Here is a 22,508-nt window from a genome sequence, read left to right as displayed (position 1 = left end):
AATCAAATAAAACTTTTTAAAGGTTTAATTAACATTTTTTCTCATTTTGTTTTTAAATTTTTGCTAGAAATACATCTAAAGAAGAAATCCCCAGATCCAAACACTCCATGCCCAGGGGCAGCTCAGACTAGTATCCAAATAGCAGAGCACAGATTCTTTTCTAACTTTTGAATCCTTTTCCATTTCCAAGTTATGGTAAGAAGCAGAAATGTGAGGCGAGAGGCTGTTGTTTCAGTATTTCAGTCCTAGAGAGAAGTAGGGAGCACAGCAAACTTTAATAGAAACCTTATCCAATGGGATTCCTAGCCCAGGTTGGCAGATCCAAGCAGTTCATAGTATTGATATATGTCAAGAGCAGCACCTGAATCTCCAGGTGCTAATCCAAACCCAAATCCTGAACCATTCTGAGGTTCATCCATGCTGCTTGAGCTCATAGGTCCCGGTACATTGTAAATCTAGTCAACTATCTGCAAAGAACTCCTAAGACTTTCCAGAGGGGTTTTCACTTCCAAGCTATTGCATTTTGTGAAAGCGCTACAAGGAGACAGCAGGAAATCACATGGTAAAGTGGGAGACACACATAAGATTTGTTCCCTCTGTTGCCCCGTGTTTTAAAAGCTGCTGCTCACCAGGGATAAACCACCCCTCTTCAGCACCTTTTAAAGGAAATCAAAGAAAAGTCCATGTTAAAGTGGCCCATAGTTATTAGACTCATTGGCAGTGGAAGAGCACGTGCAGCCTATCTGACCATCTCCCAAGATGTATACTGCCCATTTAATACAGAGCTAGTATCTCTGCAGCCAGGTGCTATAGGGCAGTGCTATTTCAAGTGAGTTGACAGCACTCGTTTGTCTCTCACCACATCTACGATCTATGGGGTAACAGCAGCTCCAGTGCTTAATTTGTAATGAAAGAGGTGCCAGGACTCAAGCAATTAGATGTTGGTGCTAAAGCAATTTTTTTTTACTTTCGTAACTGACTTAGCACCCCAGAGGTGCTGGGGCTATGAACTGCCAAGCCCAGAGGTGCTGGGGCTATGAACTGCCAAGCCCAGAGGTGCTGGGGCTATGAACTGCCAAGCCCAGAGGTGCCGGGGCTCAGCCCTGGCACAAATTGAGCACTGCAGTTCTAGGCCTGCCGTGACTCCCATATAGCTCCTGTAGAAGGCAAAGACAGGGACTGAGACCACAACAAAAGTCTTTATGTTTTGCTGGGGGGCCGTCTCTTTCTCTCACATCTCCATTTTAAGAGCTGTAGGTCAGGAATACTCTGAGGGCCATACTCCCCAGTCCATCTCCTCTCTCATGCATCACCCCGCTGATATCATCCCCCAGCACCCTAATGTTATATATAGTCACACGCTCCTGGAAGGGATGAGTTCAGGTCACAAGCTCCTGGGAGGGGGGATGGAATGGGTCTGGGTGACTCCATATATGATGCCTAGTCACCACTTGGGGGGGACTGTTATGGAGTTTGGGGTGCAATCCAAACCTGTGAGGGGTCGTATCACCATTAGCCTGCAACCCGGGGTCCCTTACAATGCCTTGCTGCTGTCGCTCCCAGCCTGGGCCTGGAGTGTTCACAACCAGCCCACTAGCCTGCAGGTCACACACTGAAATGTGTGCTAGACTGCCCTAGTTCAGCAGCTCTGACCCCAGCAGCCTGTGTACAGCCCCACAACCGCATTCTGGCATCCATCAGCCTTGGTTCAATCAGCAAAGTGACCCCAACACACTCCCGCTCCCAAATTTTCCCAAACCCATGTGCTCTGCAATGTCCAGCCCTATCCTGGACAGTTCGGGGAAATAATGTTTGTTTGTTCCTCTAAAGACACAAACCCACATCACAGCTTATTAACTCAACGGGTGTCAATAGAACCTTCCCTGGAAACACAGCACTGAGTTAGCTTATAGTAAAATAAAACAAAATGTTTAACAATAGGACATAGGTTAAGTGCTGCCAAGTGAAAGGAAGAAGGAGTTACATGCACATAAAAGTGAAAACGCATCTAAAAATCAAAAACTTAATCTAGCAAGGCCCAGGCTGTGTCCAAGATGATTTCTCACCTATCTTCAGTTTCCAGAGGCTTCAACCCCCACTCGGTTGAAAGACCCACCTTTCTCAGCTTCCAAGGGCTCTGCTCCCTTGTGTCTGTCTAGTGCTGGATGCCAAGCTGGCTTCTGTCCTTGCTTATATCTTCCAAAGTTCAATGACTTGGTTTCAAGAGGCAGGATGCCCTCATGCTGTTTTCCCCTTCCTCTGGGCTTCCCATCCCCCTGCATGTAAATAGGACTTCTTTTGTTTTGATTCCACCATGCTTAATTTTCATTGGAGACAGGTAGATAGCCACCTTCTCTCCTGTCTGACAGGGAACCTGTTTCTCCCTGTTTGACCAGAGACTTTAAAGAATAATATTGTTAGGCATCCATATTTCCTCATACAGTGTTAATAGACAATTCACAATGATATTATTTACCAGTGTGTCATTAGCCTTCAGAAAAGACTTCACGCTAAACACTTTTAGAATACAGTAATATTGGAAACAATCAGTTGATTCACTTGCTTATCTCTTGAGGTTCAGCCCCCTTTCTTTATAGGCAAGTAAACCTTTGCAGTGTATTCTCTGAAAAGTAAAACTCAGACCAAGTTTCTTTCTCCTTCTGGGTGTAGATGCCCTGCTGTCTCTTCCCTCCCCGCCCGCCCATGGCATTTGCTTGATAGCCTTGTTTACCTGATATGAAAAAATGGACCTTCATTGTCTCTACGTGATGATCGGACTGGTCAGAGAAGCAAATACACATTCCTTTGTCTAGGGAAAACCTGTTTACCACCCTGACCCCGCGCCTGACATGCCTGATTTAAACACACGTTAGCAATAATTCCAGCATAAATCCATAACTCTCAATACACACCATGCACACAAGAATATTAATGATCAATGAGTTATTAGTTTTCATAGGATACCTCACAAGGCATATCTTGTACAACGAAAATTACAATAGTGTGTAGGGTGTGACCACAGGGTGCCCTAAGCATTCATGGAGGCATCTGCCGATTTTGCTAGAGCAGCTGAGGCTCTGAGCTTTGGATGAAAGCAGGAACAAGATAAATAACTCTTTAAGGGCCCAAATTAAGAGTTGAAAATGAACCTGATGTAAGTTTGCAATTGTATGTGCAGAACTCATATGCTATTGCATGCATGATTTCTGCATATATAATCACTGCCACACAGTGGTGTAGTGGTTAAAAAAAAAAAGTGTGTAATCAAAATCTTTGAGTATGTTGGATGCCAGACTCAGGGCTTGTAGCATCTGGCTGAGGAGTTTTCCTGTTTACTTTCTAATCATGTTAACTTATTTTACTTTCTTGGGCTAATCAAGAGGAAAAGCCCTTGCTGACTGTAACAGTTTTCATTCTCTGTGCGGTCATTTTACCAGCTTATAGACAGCTGGATCCACAATATGGTCAATGTTCTGCTGCCATCTTAAATTCAGAACACCACCTATCTTCCCCCATACTATTAATCTTGGGTGCAAAGGGTCTAAGTCCTGACGAAGCCAATAGAAGGGTCCCATAGGGAGCCAGTTCTGGCCCAAAGAAAATGTGTCTGTGTGTTTCCTTTGCACTTCTCCTCATTCTTCTCTGAATACATTTGATTCTTTGATGAAAACCCTTTCAGCACTAACCACTTTCTTAGCTGGATTAGCCTGAAGAGATGCTCATAATTACAGCATTGTCAGAACTGCCTCTTATTTAAAAGCATTATGTTAAAGATGCTTTTGCATACAGTCCTGTAATTTTCCATGGTATAAACGCTATGCTAAGCTGATAAACTTGTTTGTCTATAAAGCCAATTGCTGTAGAAAATCCATTAATGCAAAGGACATAATGCAATTATTTGGAATTGATTTCTTACATGCTTATGAACAGATTTATGAAACTTCAGCTATATGGAGAGAGTTTATTACAAGAACAGTTGTCTTTTACAGTACCTTTCAGTCCAGAGGCCACCCAAGCACTTTACAAGCTACATAGCTGGAGAAAGAGGGTCAAAAAATTAGGGCACAAGCCTTGGTCGCAGCAGAAATGGGTTCAATTACAGTTACAGTGCCTGTATGAACATGGGCAAATCACTTAGCCTCTCTATTCCTCAGTTCTCCATCTGTAAAATGGGGATAATTTTATAAGGTGTTATAAAGATAAATACATTAAATATTGTAAGATGTTCAGATTCTACAGTGATGGGGCAAAGGGGTACCAGTAGGGTGAGCAGATGTCACGATTTTATAGGGATAGTCCCGATTTTGGGGTCTTTGTCTTATATAGGCTCCTATTACCCCCCACCCTCTGTCCCGATTTTTCACACTTGCTGTCTGATCACCCTAGGTACCAGAGATACCTTACTCATTATTTAGCGTCCTTGATACACAACAGCAGGCATTCAACATGCTGCACAACAGTGAGGGGAAAGGATATATTGACCAAAGATTTAGTCTCCATTGAATTAAGCTAAAGTCTGCTCTTGGGGCCATGGGATCTTTAATGTTTACACAGAGTAAAGGGACTTCAGCTTTTAATAAAGCTAGTAAGATAGTAACCAGAGGTGGGGGTAGGGAGATCTATGAATATTTTCACAAGTGCCAAGACACCAAAGGGATGGCCACAGAATAAGAAGATAGAAAGGAAGATACATAGTGAATCGTTTTACTGTGATTCCTGGGCTCCTATTAGTCATTTTTGAAAATCTGACTCTATATTTGCAGAATGTTAATGGCCTTTGATGCATTTGAGAGGAACTTTATTGGAGCATTTAGCAAAGCTCCACAAATTATCTCAAAGGCAAAGCCCTCTACAGGAAATATCACTAGCGTGCAGTAACCATCTTGCTGTATGGTAGATTGGGGCCCTAATGAGGTTGTCAGTGCCTGAGCTGATATCTGCAGGCCTGTGAAACATGCAGCTAGGCAAGACTTCATTAAGAAAAATCTAAGTTAACCTGAGGCTCCCAAATAAAAAATGAACCATATATTCCCTATACAATGAACATATCCAGAAAGACTGATGGGAATAAGACAGATTCATGTTTTTATATGACTTCTCATCTGAATCCAAGATCAATTTAAACGAGGTAACAGAAGGAGGGACATTGTGTGCTGAGATAAATGCCTTCCCTTCTCTGCCAACATCCCTAACATTTGACATCAAGTTTTAGTTGTTTCTTTAAAATTGCAGTGGACATAAAAAACTGACCTAGTTCACATTTACTTCAGCTTGTGCTACTGGGAGAAACACTTGGATGTTTTATATAAACTGGATAATAGTTAATAGACTGGATAATTGCACCATCAAGATTTACTCTCGTGTACAAATGAGGATGTAATACTTTAATATTTAAAAACTTTCAAAATCATTACCAAGACATATGGTTTTTTTATAATATTTACTGCGCAGTATCTCAGACGTCCATCTTGTGAAGTGCCAGATTTAATTGAAGTGATTGTAATCATGCCACTATTTTGAAGAGGACCTGAACAAAATATACATTATAAAGACATATTGACAGATTAAATAGATTTTATGGAATTATGGAACTGCTCAGCCAGTTAAAATGTATCTATATTACTGCATGAGGTAATTATTAAATTAACATGGCAGAAACTTCCCAGTGCGGTGGAGATAGTGCTTCACAATATACACACAATAGAGGGGAAGAGCAAGTCATATGACATATGTGATCTGTAGATGCAGAGGTGAACCAAACCCTGAAACTTTAGTGCGTTAGAAGTCTAGATCTGAATTTTGTGCCTTCTGCTGATTTGTAGTTCCACAGTAGTCACATGACAGTTAAAACTGTGATTATCCCTTTTTTAGTTTACTATAGTAAAATTGGAGCCATGGCGTTATAACAAATCCAGACCAACAATTTTATTCTAACAGTGTCTCTACTGCTTTGCAATGTTTTTGGCACAATAATACAACATGTGAAATTCTCCATTTCCACACCGATGGTTGTCCTAAGTTAGGGTGCATTCCTGCAAACTCTTTGCACAGATCACTCCCAAGATGGACAGCGGGATTCTGCACCATGGAAATCCCCCTCATCCCCTATTTTGAGGACTTTAATGGGACTTCAGTGCCATACATGCCTTATACTGATCTTGTATTGTATTCACCTTGTAGGTGAATTTTACTCTAGATGTGGTCAAAAACACAAACTGAGAAAGTGTCTGAAATTTCATCAAATGTTCCATAAATGCCTTGGGGAAAAATTACCTTTCAAAGGTATTTCACACAGATAAAGCCAAATGTGTCCATGTAACTGAAGATCAGTATGGCAGGTTCAAAGAGCTTTTTGTAGGTACAGGGGAAGTTGCTTCTATTTGGCAAGTATAGCTAAATATTAAAGACAGAAATGGATACTGGAGCACAATGAAAACTCTTAGCACAAATCTTACATAATATTATAGCTAAGGAAAGAGTACAGACATCTAATCCCACATTCGGTTCATATATTCAGGCTATCAAATACCAAGACAAGGATAAATAACTATTACATCTTGATTTAAAAACTAGGATAAATTAATAACTTGCCAGACAGCAAATGCAGATGTACCATCTATCATAGTCATGGCAAATCCCAAAAGAATGGCCATGATGGGTGAGATCAATGGTCCATCTAGCCCAGTATCCTGTCTTCTGACGGTGGCCAGTGCCAGATGCTTCAGAGACAATGAACAGAACAGGGCAATTTCAAGTGATCCATCCCCTTTCATGCAGACCCAGCTGCTGGCAGTAGGAGGTTTAGGGATACCCAGAGCATGGGGTTCTGACATCGTGGCTAATGGCTATTGATGGACCTATTCTCCAGAAATGTATCTAATTCTTTTTTGAACCCTGTTATACTTTTGGCCAAAGGGATGTGGCCTCCATCCAAACTTGGTGCCATCTGGCTTGATCTCTGGCAAGGTGCTTAAGGTGGTCTGGTTGTATATTCAGTTTATGCCCATACTGTCAATTTTTGTCACATCACCAACCTTCTGACACCCATGTGATCGCTGGCCATATAAAGGCATTCCTTGGTACATACACTTTGGCATTAGTTGGCTTTCCCTTTTAATCATATGTCCATACCAAGAAAGCCACCAAAACCAAACCAGTGCTGATGGACGCAGTTGCTGGGCTTGACTTCAAATAGGCTCTTTTTTGATCGTGTCCTGCCACTTGATAAGGAGAAGCTGATGAAGATGAGAATCGAAAACATCAATCTGGTGTTCTTCAGCCTTCCTCAGGCTTGAACACAGCTTTCTGTTCCATTATAGAGCTCTTCAACTGTACCTTTAAGAGCAGAAGTAAAATTTCCAGACAGCAAATACAGATGTAGCCTCTATACTGGGGTAAAATTTTCAAAAGCACATAAATGATTTAGGAGCCTTAGTCACATTTTCAAAAGTGGCTTATGCACTAAGGTCCGGATCCTGAAGGGTATTTAGGCACCTAATCTCTATTGAAATCAATGGGAGTTAGACACCTAAGTCCTTTTAAAGATCTGGACCTTAGTGAGCCTAAGTCTCAGTGAAAGTCAAAGGGACTCAGGCTCTTACAGGCCAAACTTTCAAAGGCATTTAGGGACCTGAGGTGCAACTAGGTGCCCCATGGGATTTTCAAAGTGACTAAGCAGGCTAGGTATCTAACACCCATGGATTTCAATGGGATTTGGGTGCCTAACTCACTTAGGTGCTTTTGAAAATCCCAGTAGGTGCCTATCTGCATCTTTAGGTATGTAAATACCTTTGAAAATCTGGCCTTGAGGAGCCAAGTCCCTTTGACTTTCACTGAGACTGAGTGTCTAAGACACTTTTGAAAATTTTACTTTAGGACTAAAAACGTGCCTACTCCTACCCCTGCCCACCTGAAATTCAGTCTATAAACACAATATATGCTGACCATACTTCTTTGTAGCATACAGAAAGAACACAGGCGGCTAAGGTGTAGAATTCACAGCTGTCTCCAAAAGCCTAGGATCTCCGGAAGGACAACACCACATTCAGACAGACAACTCAGTAACTGGAGTGAGCCAGCTATCAAGACCAAATCTTTTACCCTAACAGATAAAGTAAAAGTGAAACAGGCAACCGGGAAAATCCCAGGTGTTACTGAAAATATAATCTAGATAATTAATTTAGGCTAAATATATGGTTTTAATTGAAAACCCAAATAAGGTATGCAGGTGCATTGATCCCTATGATTTAAATAAAGCCATGCAATAAGAACATTATCCATTGAAAACTGTTGAAGTCATGGCATCCAAGCAGCAATATGAAATTGCAGTGAGCCCATCGCATAGGCTAGGTGAGGGATTTAATTGATTTTGACAAAGAACCCTATTTACTGTTAATTGATTACAACTCTAACTTCATGGAGATTTCAAAGCTAACAGACAAGCAGCAGACTAGTGATTACCCATATCAAATTATAATTTGCAAGGCCTGGAATACCAGAGAGCCTGATTACTCATATTTCCCACATTTCAACGGATGTGCTAAAACCTTCTGAGCACATAATCTCCTCACCACACAGTAACAGGATGGCCGAGTGAGCTAGTCAGACAATGTAACACATCGTCCGAAAAAGGACAAATAAACATGCTAAAAATCAGTGACATTCCTGTTTGGTAACCACTGTCCTTTGAGATGTTGCACTTGTCTGTACTACTTTACATGTGCATGTGCTAGCCCCTCAAAGCCAGAGAACTTTTTCCCACAGTGGTACCCATCGGGGCAACGCATGTACCCTGTGCACACTCCTGCTGCTAGCTGAGAGTGTCAAGGGGCGGACATGCCCTGACATCCCCCCCACCCCAGTTCCTTCACACTGGAAGCCAGTATTTGCTGTGATTCTGCTATGGACTACGTCTACACTTGTGACTGTCCACAGTCACATGTGCGTTGCTGTGCCAGAACCCCCCCTATTGTCCACATTTGAAGCCCTGAGGCATGTTCCTGAAGGAAACCGCACGCTGCAAAAGCTAGCATGCTGAGGGGTGTGTGTACACAACTCTGCTGTGGCATGGCCCCGTACCTGTTCTACAGTGCAGCATAGATGGGTGCAAAGGGCGTGTACCAGGTCTTGGGTATTGCTAATTCTCCAAGGCCATTCCAACAATGCATTGACCCTTACCCAAAGGTCCCTGACCCCCTACTCCACGGCCAGCTGTAGAGGTGACCTACGCTGAGCACTTCAGAACAGTTTTCTGCTCCCAGTGCAGAGAGCGCATAAAGCACCTGGAAGTCATGTTCTGGAGGGTGAAGGACTCTACCAGTCGCTCCAGGAGGGGACCTAGCACATGCCCATGCTTCAATGAGCTGGACCAGGTCTCTCCAGGGCTGTGAGTACAAAGGTTGAAGTGACTCATGACCCCTTCTTAACCTCACTGGCCTTATTATATGATGGGACACCAATGAGGGGCAGGGCCAAGGAGGCGGGAAGGGCTTTGGAGGAAGCTCCGGGAGACCCCGAGGAAGATGAGCATGTGATTCTGGACCAATTCCTGGCAGACCAGGTTGAGAACCCACCCCAAGGAATCTGAGGAGGACCCATAGTCACTGCAGCAACCAGAACGTGAGACTGGTAAGGTACAATGCACCACCCTTGCTCTGGTGATACAAGCCTGGAACTGCCCTCCACGCCGGCATGGGCCCCAAACGAGACACAGCTGTAAATCAGGGATTTTATTGAAATCCCATCAACCCCTGTACAGCATTTAGCAGAAGCCAAACTAGATTGTTAATGAGCAGTCACTGTGCCCTTGTGCCTGTACATATATTGGCCAGCACCCTGGCCTCAATAGTCCCTGGGTCGCGTAGCCTAGGGGAAAAGGGAGGGAGCGATGATGGTTCCGAAAGCACCCAGGTTGGGGAAAGATCCATTTTCTGGCACTTATGTTTGTGCAAAGCCCCAATGCCATTCCTCTCCCTCTCCCCCCTTCCATCCCCTTACAAACGGAAGTCGTGTGGAAGGGGTGGGGGGATGCTTGGTTGCCTGCATGCAGGCAAGATAGGTGGGGAATGCCTAATTTGTGCATACCCATCAGGAGAAAGGTAGGCACTTAGAGGACTTTACCAGTGGAAACTTAGGTGCCTGGGAACTTCGGGCACCGACAGGGTTGGGCGACAGCTGAGTGGGGATTTTGAGGATCTTCATTTTGGACTTTGCCACCAAAAGTGGCAGTTAGGTGCCTTAGATCTCTTTGTGGCTCAAAACCTTTGGGTCACTGATATCTCTCCAGGGTCCCACTAAAGCATTTGTTCAACAGCACTTAGCATCATTTCAAGGCACACAGTATGACTGAGAGAGAGCCAGCGAGCAAGAGAGAAGCCAAAGGAGGAAAAAGTTAAATAATGGACAAGCACACCTGTATCCCCCTGTGCTTTCAATGGGAGCTCTGTCTGCAGAAAGCATTTAGGGTTGATCACCAGTCAAGACAGTGACATACACTGTCACCTCCTTTCTCAGCCAAATCCCACCTCACTTTGCCCAGCCTATCCCATGCCTTGGAAGATGCGTTGTGTTTTGCTGTGACCCATGCAGCAGTGTTGCTAGCTGGTTGCAGTCTGCATTTTCTCTCCTCAGCAGTAGCCGTGCTAGGGCATCACTGAGTCATTGCATAGAAAGCGCGAGAGAGGAGTCTGTTCAAAACAGCGTCCAGGGGCTTAGTCAGGGTCCTTTAGCATTATTGCCAAGCACCCCCTTGCCACACAACGAAGATCAGGTTGAGCAGTCAGCCACCTCCTGAGGGAGAAGTGGGTGTTGTATGCTGGCCTTCTGTAGCCATTAAAGAAGGGCTGTTACTCCAGGAAGCAGCAGTGAGGTTAATTGGGCATAGGGGCTCTTCGAAGGCCTGAGGTATTGGAAGCAGGGTATTTGTCCTCCAGAGCATCTCACTCTGGAACATGGGCACTGAATACACTAAGGGTTAAGAAGAGCAGCAGATCTATATTTCCCCAGGAAGATATATTGGGCTATTCAAGGACCAGATGTTGGCAGTGACCTTTATTTTAGAAACACTAATATTCTGTCTCCCCCGTCCCTTTGTTCGCCTGTTGTACTAGGCATGTGTACGCACATTGTGCCTGTCCGCAGAGATTACTCTTGACAAGGAAACATTGATAAGCAAACCAAGGGCAGGAGCATAATGCTGTTTACAGTCACTGATAATGGCAATAATAAATATTTTATTCCCTCTCAGTTCTGATGGACCAGTGGAGTTTGATAAAACTGAGATTAAACGAACTAAAGAGATTGTGGAGGACACAGGACTGAAGCGTTTCAAAGAGAGCAAAGGCAGATTTACCGTCACGGGCAAGGAGAGCACAAGAGACACACAAAGTGCTGGGAGCTGCGCTTCTGCAAACTCACGGTTGGATCAGATCGGGAGGCGCCTGTAATTGCATCAACCCGACTTCAATGCATGTGCCCATGTGGAGCTGCTATTGCTAGGTGTAAAAAGTCCATGCACCATAATGAGCACAGGAAAGAGGTGGTTATGCTCACATATGCTCAGTGATGAGCAGTTCCAGCTCTCTCTCTTCTCAGCACGAGTCTCTTAGAGTGTTATGGGGGACCCTGTTTCCAAAAAACTCAGCAGCACTCACTTAGCCACCAAACTGAAGGGGCAGATTTTCAAATGAGCACATGGTTGTGCTGAGCCCTTTTGAAAATCTGGCATTTATTTTTGTGCCTAACAGGAGCTGAACTCTTTTGAAAATCTGGCCCCAGTTTTGGGTGCTGAGTAGCTGAAAATCTGGCTCTGAGCTCTTTCAAAATTCTGGCTGTTAACATCTTTCTCAACAAGATGCTCTAGCTCAACCAGAAGTTATGGGCTTGATGTAGGAATTACAGGATCAATTTGTCTGGCTCGTGTCATACAGGAGGTCAGACTAGATGATTGGAGTTGCCCCTTCTTGCCTTAAATCCTCTGAATATATCACTTTTCATCCACAAAGGATTCCAGAGCAAACTCTTTGTATAGACAGGTACAGGAATCAATTAATCAGCCACCTCTGGGCACAAAAGCTGTCTAAGGGCACCCACAATATTACACGGAGGGTTAGAATAGAGTCTGTTTAAAGCTGCAGAGAGAATTTAAGGTGGCAGAATATCCCCAATACTGTCCAAACAGCAACTGGGCCAGGATATTTGCGAATGTATTAGTGACTTGTACCTATTTGTGGAATAGTCTGGAAGAACTATTCCCACCCTAAGGGGGTCTTTAGAACTGCTCACCTTGGGCGAAATTCACCCCAGGCTGGAGCATCAGTCCAAGTCATAGGCACCACTTACATCCTAGGTAAGCCTCGGGTATGACAGAAATGGTTCGGCCCAGCCCTAGTGTAGCCCCCTCTGACAGAGGCAAATGGCACCTAAAATGAGCACATTTTTAGTATCCTTCTACTCAGAATAGTTTCCCCAGACTATCCTGTGAATATTTCTGACTGACTAATATATTTCCAGAAATCAGGGCTGGACCATGAACATTTTGCAGACAGGAAGAAGTGATTACACACACCCAACAACCCTCATCACATATCATCAGGTTTGAACGTAGGATCCTCAGCACCACATCGCAGACCACCCCCACCTGAGCCCAATGCTGGTAGCAGTAGTAAGCTGTTATCCACTAGCAGTCTAGCCTGGAAAGGGGAATGCAAAACACACCAAGCTACATTCATGTAAAATGTATTTGCAATGAATAATTTGACCAGCTCTAGCATCAAGCCTCCAGATGAATCAAGGAGTCTCTGACTGCAAATATTAAAAATCCTGTAAAGCTAAAACAACCGAAGGAGCAGACTACTGTGTCTCAATTTTAAAGGGAATATGCAGACTTCTCTGTTACATTGTATTTTATCAATTAACCTTCAGCAAGTGCACAGGTTTCTCTGGATCTCATTCTCATGCTGGTATCGGGAGAAAAAGATACAAATTGTACAGACTTTTTTTTAGGAGCATATTTTTAATAACCAAAATGTTTCTGCACTTTGAATAATGAGAGTGACTTTTCTCTTTCAAATGCTAAATTATTTCAAGCTGAGCTATTGGAAACTATTAATAATTCAAGTAACTCTGCTTTGGATAAGAACAGCATCTGTTGGAAGGTGTTAAAGCACAGGAATCACTTACCTTTCAAAGTTATTTTACCATTTTCTCATTCCTGTTATGAGAAAAAAGGATGCATTGTTAAGTGAGAGGAAGAATGTGTCACTTCCTGAGCAAGTGGGGGGGTCGAATGACTGAAAAGATAGATGCCCATTGGGCCTAATCCTGATGTACTTTGCCCTCGCTCAAACAGAACTCCCACTTGTCATTAGTTTAACCACAAGATTAAAAGCTTACAGATCAGGCCCCTTAGAGATCGGGGGTGAATTAATCAATGCAATTAAAACAAGATGGGTAGAACAGGATCCACAGTTGCATACTTCCAGGTCTGCAGGCATTTAGATCCAGGGATTTGGTTCAGCTTATTACAATGCTGCCTTTTGCAATATTCGGACTAGATCTGGGTTTAGGGTTCCAGCCCCTCCTAAAATTGAGGCTTGTTCAGATCTAGAATTTGGGCTGGAGCCTGTGTCAAACACGAACCATCTATAACCTTTGCCTAAAATTCAGACTGACACTCAAACCATTTACAAAGTTCAGTTAACATCTTCATCTTTTTGGAATCATTTGTATGTTGCACATCCTGTCTACAGGCAGACATAGAGGTGCTGCAACTCCAAGACAGAGGGGTGAAAATGAGGGTGTGACATACCAAAACCCCAACAGAGAAGGGATGAAAATAGAGTGCTGAATCTCCAACACAGGCAGTCAGGGCTGAATCCATTGATAATGATTCTCCGATCCAGAGAGAGACAGTGTTGCTAACTCTCACAATTCAATTGCACGTCTCATGCTATTAGGTGGTTTTCTTAAAGTCAGCCCCTTGAGTCAGATGATTATGGAAGAATCTGCTTTTGTTTTGTTTTTTTTTAAATAAGATAATTTCCTAGCTTTCATGGTTACAGAGAAAAGGTTGAAAAGGTGACCCCCTAACGCCTCCCACCAGACAACAAACAAAAAGAACCCACCATTTATTATTTCTAAATATCATGATTTGTAAGCCAATCTCATGATTTAGGGGCCTGACTCTTGATTTTTGAACATTGAGGTGCGCAGTGCTGGAAAAGCTGCATTTTACTAATACTGGAAGCTCTTTGGGGCAGGGACTGTCTTTTTGTTCTGTGTTTGTACAGCATCTAGCACAGTGGAGTACTGGGTCCATAAGTGAGGATTCTAGGTGCAGTGATGATGATGAAGATATGGGCTTCTCCTAGCAATCTGTACAGGAAGAGTCATGTTTTCAAACACACGTACCTGCATCTAATTTATCGGTGTAGTTACCACAGTTGTACATGTCAATCACCTAAGTTCATGCACAAGTGAGTAATTATGGTCATTTGAAAGTGCAAGTACCCATTGTCTGCATGTGGTTGCAGTTAATGAGCACACAAATTAAGTGTGCAATTGGACACCTCACATTTTTAAATTTCAGGCCTTAAAATTATCCACAGCTCTATGAATAAATGTCATTACAAAACCCCCAAACTTGCCTGACTTAGGCTTGGGTACAAATTCACATCTCAGCTCAGATTTGTCTAACCATTCACTCTGGTTAGAATGACCACTGCTGTTAATCAAAGTCTAATTTTGAATGAACCTGGCCCAATTCCAGTATTGTCAACCCCAAGTGTTCTAAAGTTGTGAGTCAGACACCAAAAATAATCATGAGATTGGCACACAAATTATGAGATTTAAAAAAATAATAATGTTTGGTTCTTTTTATTTGATTTCTGGTGTTTTTCTCTGAAGCCGTGAGGGCTAGAAAACTACATTTTTAAAAAATGAAAGCTGAGATGCTCAAGTAATCACCTGACTCCAGGAGTTAGGGCTTGAAGGAAACCCCCAAATCCAAGAGTTGGTAATACTGTGATTAATCTTTTTGATGTGAAAGTGGAGAAAAATGACAGTTTAATTAGTGTATTTTTGATTCATTCATCACCAAAACTGAAAGTGAATATAAGGGTATGTCACCCTTGACAAACTGCAACTAGCAGATGAGCACAGATGTGAGAATTCAAATAAGGATCCGAACTTTGAACACCCCAAATTTCTACAGGTGTTTAGATAGAGTTTAGTCCCATCTCTTACTGAAACCAAAGAAAAGGCTCGATTAATTCTTATGATCTGAAACCAGAGAGTTTTGCATTGCTCTAATTATTCACTGAAATCTATTCATTTAAGTGTAGACTTTAAGAACTAGCTGAAAGGGAAGTTAATATACAGGATATCCCTGTGCTAATCTCACTGATATCAAGGGTTCCTGGGAAATGAGATCTGAAGGATTTATTAAAAGAAATCAATGGACTGAGAGAGGCATGGCTGGTTTCAGAACCTCAGTTCTTGGCTTTTGCCTTTGGTTTCCATGTGATCACAGATTCAGATAAATATTCAAAATATTGTGAATGGGTCTGATGTATTTTTTTAATTATTCATTCAGATGCTGTTGGAGCAACTAATTAGGAAATGGTCTGCAACTCATTAATACTCACATTTTTAAACCACTGCCAGATTTTGGACTAGGAAGATCCGGCTGTGTTCTTAGGATGCGAGGGTAGACCTATGTGAATAACCAGTTGGGGAGGGGGTGGAGAAGGGAGTTTCAATGGAACTGCAATTTAAAAAAAAAAAATTACAGATCAACTCACAATTAATTTTTTAAAAAATTTTCAGGGAACCAGAAAAGTAAAATGATATTTGTTTCTGGTTGAACTAAACATTTGGTTTGTCCCAAGATAAAATGTTTTGTCTATTGGGGGGCGGGGGGGAGTAAGCCTTTAAAAAAAATAAATGACTACAATGGAAGCTGTTTGACAGGTGCCAGATGGCACTGACTAATGGGCATCTGGAACTGGAAGTCTCACCACAAGCTGTTTGGCTGCTCTCATTCTTTTAAGTTGTGGTAGGAAAGTGGATCTGAGGTTGGTATCCAGAGCTAATTCCATAGGTGCTGGAACTAGGAGTGCAGGGGGTGCTACTGCTGCACCCCGGGGCTTGAAGTGGTTTCCATCAGATACAGGATTTACAGTTTGGTTTAATGGTTCTCAGCACCCCCACTACACAAATCATTCCAGCGCCCTTGGCTAATTCTCTCTTTCATGAGCAGGGGGGATGGAACAATTTTTATAGTGGGGGTGCTAAAAGCCATTGAACAAAACTATAAATCCTGTATCTGATGGAAACCACTTCAAGTCTGGGGGTGCAGCAGCCCCCCTAGTTACAGCACCTATGTTCATGAGCCAATAAAGGGATAAGTCCTAGAAACCCGTAACAGCACAGTACCTGAAGTGTTATCCAAATGCTGATTCCTGAGAGATCTAAGTCTCAGCGAGAGGTTGTTGGAAATATCAATAACAGATTCACCCATCAGGATGATGGGTGTTAAAAAAAAAATTATTGGTGAAACTTGTTTTACTGTACAGGCATTGCCTGTGTTCTCCATTCTGTTCTGCTGTGTATATCTCATCTCTTTTATAATCCACTGTATGCATTCCAAGCCAATTGGTTTTTTTTTAATGTTAGAATAAACTTGCTTATCACGTTCTGCATTATTGTCTTTTTTTTTTTTTTTTTTTGTAACAGTAGTTAAGCAAGAAAGGAATAAATCTGACATTACCACCTAAGATTACTATCCAGACGATGAAATTGATGTTGCTACCATGATTTAAAATACCTGTCAGCACCTGGTTAGACATATTCTAACACCTTTACCATCAGGCTAGCTGCTTAGGTTGTAACTTGGAGGGTTAGATCCTTACAGCAGTCAGGAGCCAAATGGTTGTTCTGAAAGCAAAATTCCAGTGGAACATTCAATTGTAACTGTTATTAATGATTCACAGTCATTCCCAATGGCCCATTCAGTATCTGGGCCCCAGATAGTGGATGCTATATACTCAAAGATGAAGAGGAGATGGTTCCTGAATTGAAGACCTTAAAAAGTCCATGGAGTGGAATCCTAGCCCTATTGAGATCAATAGCAGATTTGCCGTTGACTTCAATGTGGCCTGGATTTCACACCATACGCCCATAAAATATGAATGTCACTTTTCAGGAGGTGCATCGTTTATGTGACACCAAGGCTCCAATCACACAGAACACATGCATATGTTGAACTTTGTGAACTGTGAGTAGACTTTGCAGGATTGGGGCCTAAAGCAGCTAAAAACACGACACAGTTCCGGGAGAAATATTTAACTGTGATAGCATGACAACATCTAGCCATGACTCCTAATCAAAATCATCTGAAAGGGCCCTGACTGCCTTCCATTTTCCTCTCCACTGTGACAGCTACAAAAGGGTCAGGCAGCTGCTATCCTTGCTGAAATTTCCAGGGGGCTAGCCTGACAATTTTTACCAGTGCAAACTGAAAATGTATTTTGTTTTATGGGATCCGCACTGATTAATGAAGAGAGGAACACTTGCTATTCATTGTTCCAGCTCAGACATAGCAAAAAGGTAGAGATTAATGCTAATAAAACATAACCAATTGGTGTTTAAGTGTAACAAATCACATTTACTCTGAATGAATACATTCTAAACTACCGAATTTTAACAGTGTTAATAAAGCATTAGGAGAGCGATTGAAGCTTGAAGTAACAGAAGAAAAACAGTCCTATGCTGTAGTAACAGAAATGAATTCGATATGGTTTCCAACCTGTATGGAAATGGTCTACGTGCTTAATAGGAGAAACACACATTTATTCCCTGGGCTAGTTCTTATAACTACTCCAACTGCTGAGCAATTTAAAACCTATGCATTTTTATAAGTGTCCATTTTTTACATCTGATGAAAATAACCCTTTGGCATTGGTTAAATTATAAATGGAAAAACAGGGGTGATGCATTGCCAGAATACTAATAGAACAGCTGTAAGGGATCAACAGCACTTAACTGTGCAGTACAGATCTGTTTCTATTATGGGCCAGAATGATCCTGAATACAGAATACAAACACACATAACGGTGATGACCATGCGAAAAATCCCAACGCATGTGCTCAACTGTGGATCCATCTGTCAAAACCTGGTGATTGTTTCAGGAAGAATGAGGGTCTGGATGGGGGTACGGATTCCTTTTATTAAGAGAATGAGATTTTGTGGGGCTGCAGTGTGTGTGTGTGTTGTATCCAGTCTATGTTTTGTTTTGCCAAAGGCCAGTGGTTTGCTACTGTCATTTTTGTCTCTGATTGTATTGCCCTCTTTTTATAATTATATGGTACAATCAGAATAAATAAATAAATTAATCACATGGCTCTGCAATTTATATGTTTTGTTTATCATGCAGCTTTGATCACCTACCTTCTGCCCACTAATCCATCTCCCCAGAATTTATTCCAATAATCAAAACTCCCCATGCCTTTGTCACTTGTAATTCAGCTGTACAAGGTCATGCTCATACAAGGTTTATACCATGCTACACCATGGTGTGTGTGGGGATATACATGTATACGTGTATATACGGACACACAGATATATCAGTTACAAATATCTCCATTACAAGAATGTTACGGTTGCAATGTCAAGCACTCAGAAGTTAGGAAATGCCAGGAGTATGGTACCCTGTGCACTCTTAGTTCAGGTACTTTGTGCATATGCATTACGATACAGTCTTTAATTACATGATCACAAAATATTTTCCATATTTATAGAGAGAAAGATATTATGTAATAGACACTTCAAGTGCAAAATTCAATTCAACCTTAACTATGGAGTCATGATCATTTTACACACACATACACACACACACTGCATACAAATCCACAGCATTCAAGTACTCAAAAGGCAAAAAAGTCACATTAAGATGAGAAAGCAACCTTAATGCCTTAAAATATAGTTTCTCTTCACATCATTTTACAGTCAGTTGTCAATGTGATATGCAATATATACTGTAACTTCTTAGATAGTCATACATGTCATATGTATATTACAGTGAACGTGATCTTCAGACTTGACTTGAATTTTAATTTTTATAAGTTCTAGAAAACAAGCCACATTTGACAAAAATTGGCTTATTAGTTACATACTATTTATAGTTCAGAAATGAGCACATATATAATTATGTAAAGGACTTCCATATTTTAAGATGAGCACAAAGCAGACACACACTTAAGACTGAGCTTTTAGCATTAACTCTCCATTGTGTAATTGATTTCTCAACTGTAATATTACATTAAAACTATTTTAACCCACCCTGACAAAGCGTGGCTATCTGTCCCTTTCTAGTGGCCAGTCCATGTATGAGTCTGCTACAGTCTTTGAACTAATAGACTGGGGAACATTTTCAAATGCACCTAAGTCTCTTAGGCACTCTTGAAAATGTTAGTTCTGGTTCTTCAGCTCAAGTATTGGCAGAGATTCATGCTTTTAGGTTCCAAGCTTCCAGCTTCAACCCTTGCTGCCAATGACCCATCTAAGGGCGTCAGGTTACATTTAAAATGTTTGTGCACAAATATTTCAACCACGGCGCTATGGAATTTTTATTGCCATGAATTTGGAATCACTGGAGAGTGTGGAAAATGTAAATATGAGTTAAAAGGGCCGTAGTGTTTTGAGCACAGGGCCGGACATCAACAAATTCTGAGTTCAAATCTTAGTTGTATCACTGACTCCTGTGACATACCAGGGCACAATCCAGGCTAGCGAGGGGCTGTCACCTTGACCCTGCAACCTTGGGTGCCTTACAATGCCTTGCTGTAGTAGCTCCCACCTGGGCTGCTCACAAACAGCCTTTCCGCGTGCAAGCCACACCCTTAGGCCACATCTACACTACAGAGTTAAGTCGACTTAAGTTATATCAACAATCATAAACTGCTGTAATTACATCACTTGAGAATGTTCACACAATGCTTCTTATGCTGGCAGAGTGTGTCCAAATAGAGTTGGTGCTCTAGCACTGACAGAGAGCGAGAGAGCAGTGCATTGTGGGTAGTTATCCCACCGTGCAAATCGCCACCTTCTCCCGCTAGAAGTTCTGGGAATGAATCACAGTGCATCATGGAGGTAGAATCACTGCCCCATGATGCAGTTTTCTCCATCCCATAATTCCAAGGGCTTCCGACTGTGTTTTCAGCTACCCCTGTAAACGGTGCACCTGCCATCTCTGCCTGACAGCATGGATCCTGCACTGTTCACCGGTCTTGTGAGGAATGCTATGAACACAATGCGGCTGATCCTGCAGTATTTCAGGAGCTGCAACTCTGAACAGGAAGCCGGACTGCCTGCCCTGCTGTGTGCCAGGGAAAGAAACCATTCAAGATTGATGTTGGCATTTACAGAGCAGTTGCACATGGTGGACTGTAGCTACTGGGCTCGGGTAACAAGCACCAAGTGGTGGGATCGGATTGTGATGCAGGTCTGGGATGAGGAGCGGTGGCTGCAGAACTTCTGTAGGATCAAAGCCACCTTCTTTGAATGCCGTGCGCAGCTTGAACCTTCCCTGCAGCACAAAGACACCAGAGTGAGAGCTGCCCTCATGGTGGAAAAGCCTGTGACGATCACTGTGTGGAAGCTGGGGACTTCAGACTGCTACCAGTCAGTCGTGAATCAGCTTGGAGTTGGGAAGTCCACCCTGGGGGTTGCAATGATGCAAGTGTGCAGGGCCATTTTATCAGGACAATACTGACCAGCAGATTATGAGTTTTTCAAATGATACCCCACAAGGCATACCTTGTACAAAGATTATTACAATAGTGTGAATACAGGGGTGTTTTCCATCACAACTCCCTCTCTGGCCTTGAGCAAGTCACTTTTGTCTTGCCTGTATGCCTACACAATAGCTGTTACTGAAGCAACCAGATAAATGTCTAATTACTCATTTGCCACAATTATGATAACTGTGTACTTAAATTAGGCACCTATATCGAAGCCCATGTCTGGAAATCTGAGCCTTAAATTGCTCTGTGCCTCAGTGTTCCCATCTGTAAAATGGAGACTGTAATATTTAACTATCACCCTTTTTTTTTTTTGGAGGGATGAGAATTCATTAGCTAGAAAATATTTGTGCAGCACGTTAGAGTTAAAAAGCCCTCAGATGTGCCAAGTATTTGTGCAAGGGCTTCCTCACCTGCCTCATGTTGGTTATTGTGCAGTACTGTCATGAGATGTTATGGCTACACAGAACAGGGGAGTGGTTCTTGGAATTGCCCAAAGAGTGAACAAAAGCACCTTCTAATTTCAGAAAAACATAGGCAGGGAAGGTTGGCCCTTATAATCACACTATCAGGGACCTGGGTAGGTAATCTGCATCAACTGATTCTACAGTACAAAGTAACATAATTGTGTTGGGGAAAGGATGTCCTTGGGATATAAAGGTATCTTGTGCTGTAATTAATTAGTTGGATTTCAAGACTCTATATTAGCTGGAGTTCCCTTGCATCTAGTATTACAGCATCTAAATTCAGCTAATCCCAAGAGTGACAGGGGAAGAGAAGGAGATGTCCTCTCAGGGAATGAATGGAGATATCCTCTCAGATGAAATTCTCCATTGCCAATGGCTATTAGTCAGGATGGGCAGGATGGTGTCCCTAGCCTTTGTTTGCCAGAAGCTGGGAATGGGTGGCAGGGGATGGATCACTTGATGATTACCTGCTCTGTTCATTCCCTCTGGGGCACCTGGCATTGGCAACTGTCGGAAGATAGGATACTGAGCTAGATGGACCTTTGGTCTAACCCAGTATGGCCGTTTTTATGTTCTTATGATATAGGGACACTTAGACTCACAGGCCAGGTTTACAGGGGCGGTCAGAGGGCAGGGAACAGGGGGATTGAATGGGGGCAAGGGTCCGGGGGGGGCAGTCAGGAAGGAGCAGGGGTTGGATGGGGTGGTGGGAGGCAGTCAGGGGCAGGGGTTCCAGGGGCAGTCAGGGGACAGAGAGAAGGGGTGGTTGGATGGGGCAGGGGTCCCAGGAAGCCATCAGGAATGAGAGGAGGGGTTGGATGGAGTGGCGGGGGGCAGTCAAGGGACAGGGAAGGGGGGTGGATGGGGCAGGGGTCGGGGGGCATCAAGGAATGTGGGGGGGGGGATGGGGCAGGAGTCCCGGGGGGCGGGTCACAACCCCCTCGTGGGGTGAGGAGGGAACCGGTTGTTATGATTTTGGCAGCTCATCACTGGGTACAGCTACGCTGACAGGAGAGTGTTTCTGGCAGCATAGGCATGTCATTCAGACAGTTGGGGTTCCTTCATCAACAGAAAAACTTCTGGTGGCATATGCTGCACCTGTGCTAGGGGCTACGGCAACATAGCTTTGCCAACGTAGGGTCTGTAACATTTGTCTGTAACAACGTAGGGTCAGACACTTTGAGATCTCATGCCAGGGCAACTGATGGAGTGATGTGAGTGTTGCTGTGGCCACAGCAACAC

Source organism: Trachemys scripta, chromosome 12 (genome assembly GCF_013100865.1).
Source record: "Trachemys scripta elegans isolate TJP31775 chromosome 12, CAS_Tse_1.0, whole genome shotgun sequence".
Taxonomy (NCBI): Eukaryota; Metazoa; Chordata; order Testudines; family Emydidae; genus Trachemys; species Trachemys scripta.
The sequence above is the reverse complement of the archived record's forward strand: the minus strand, read 5'-3'. Positions refer to the sequence as shown.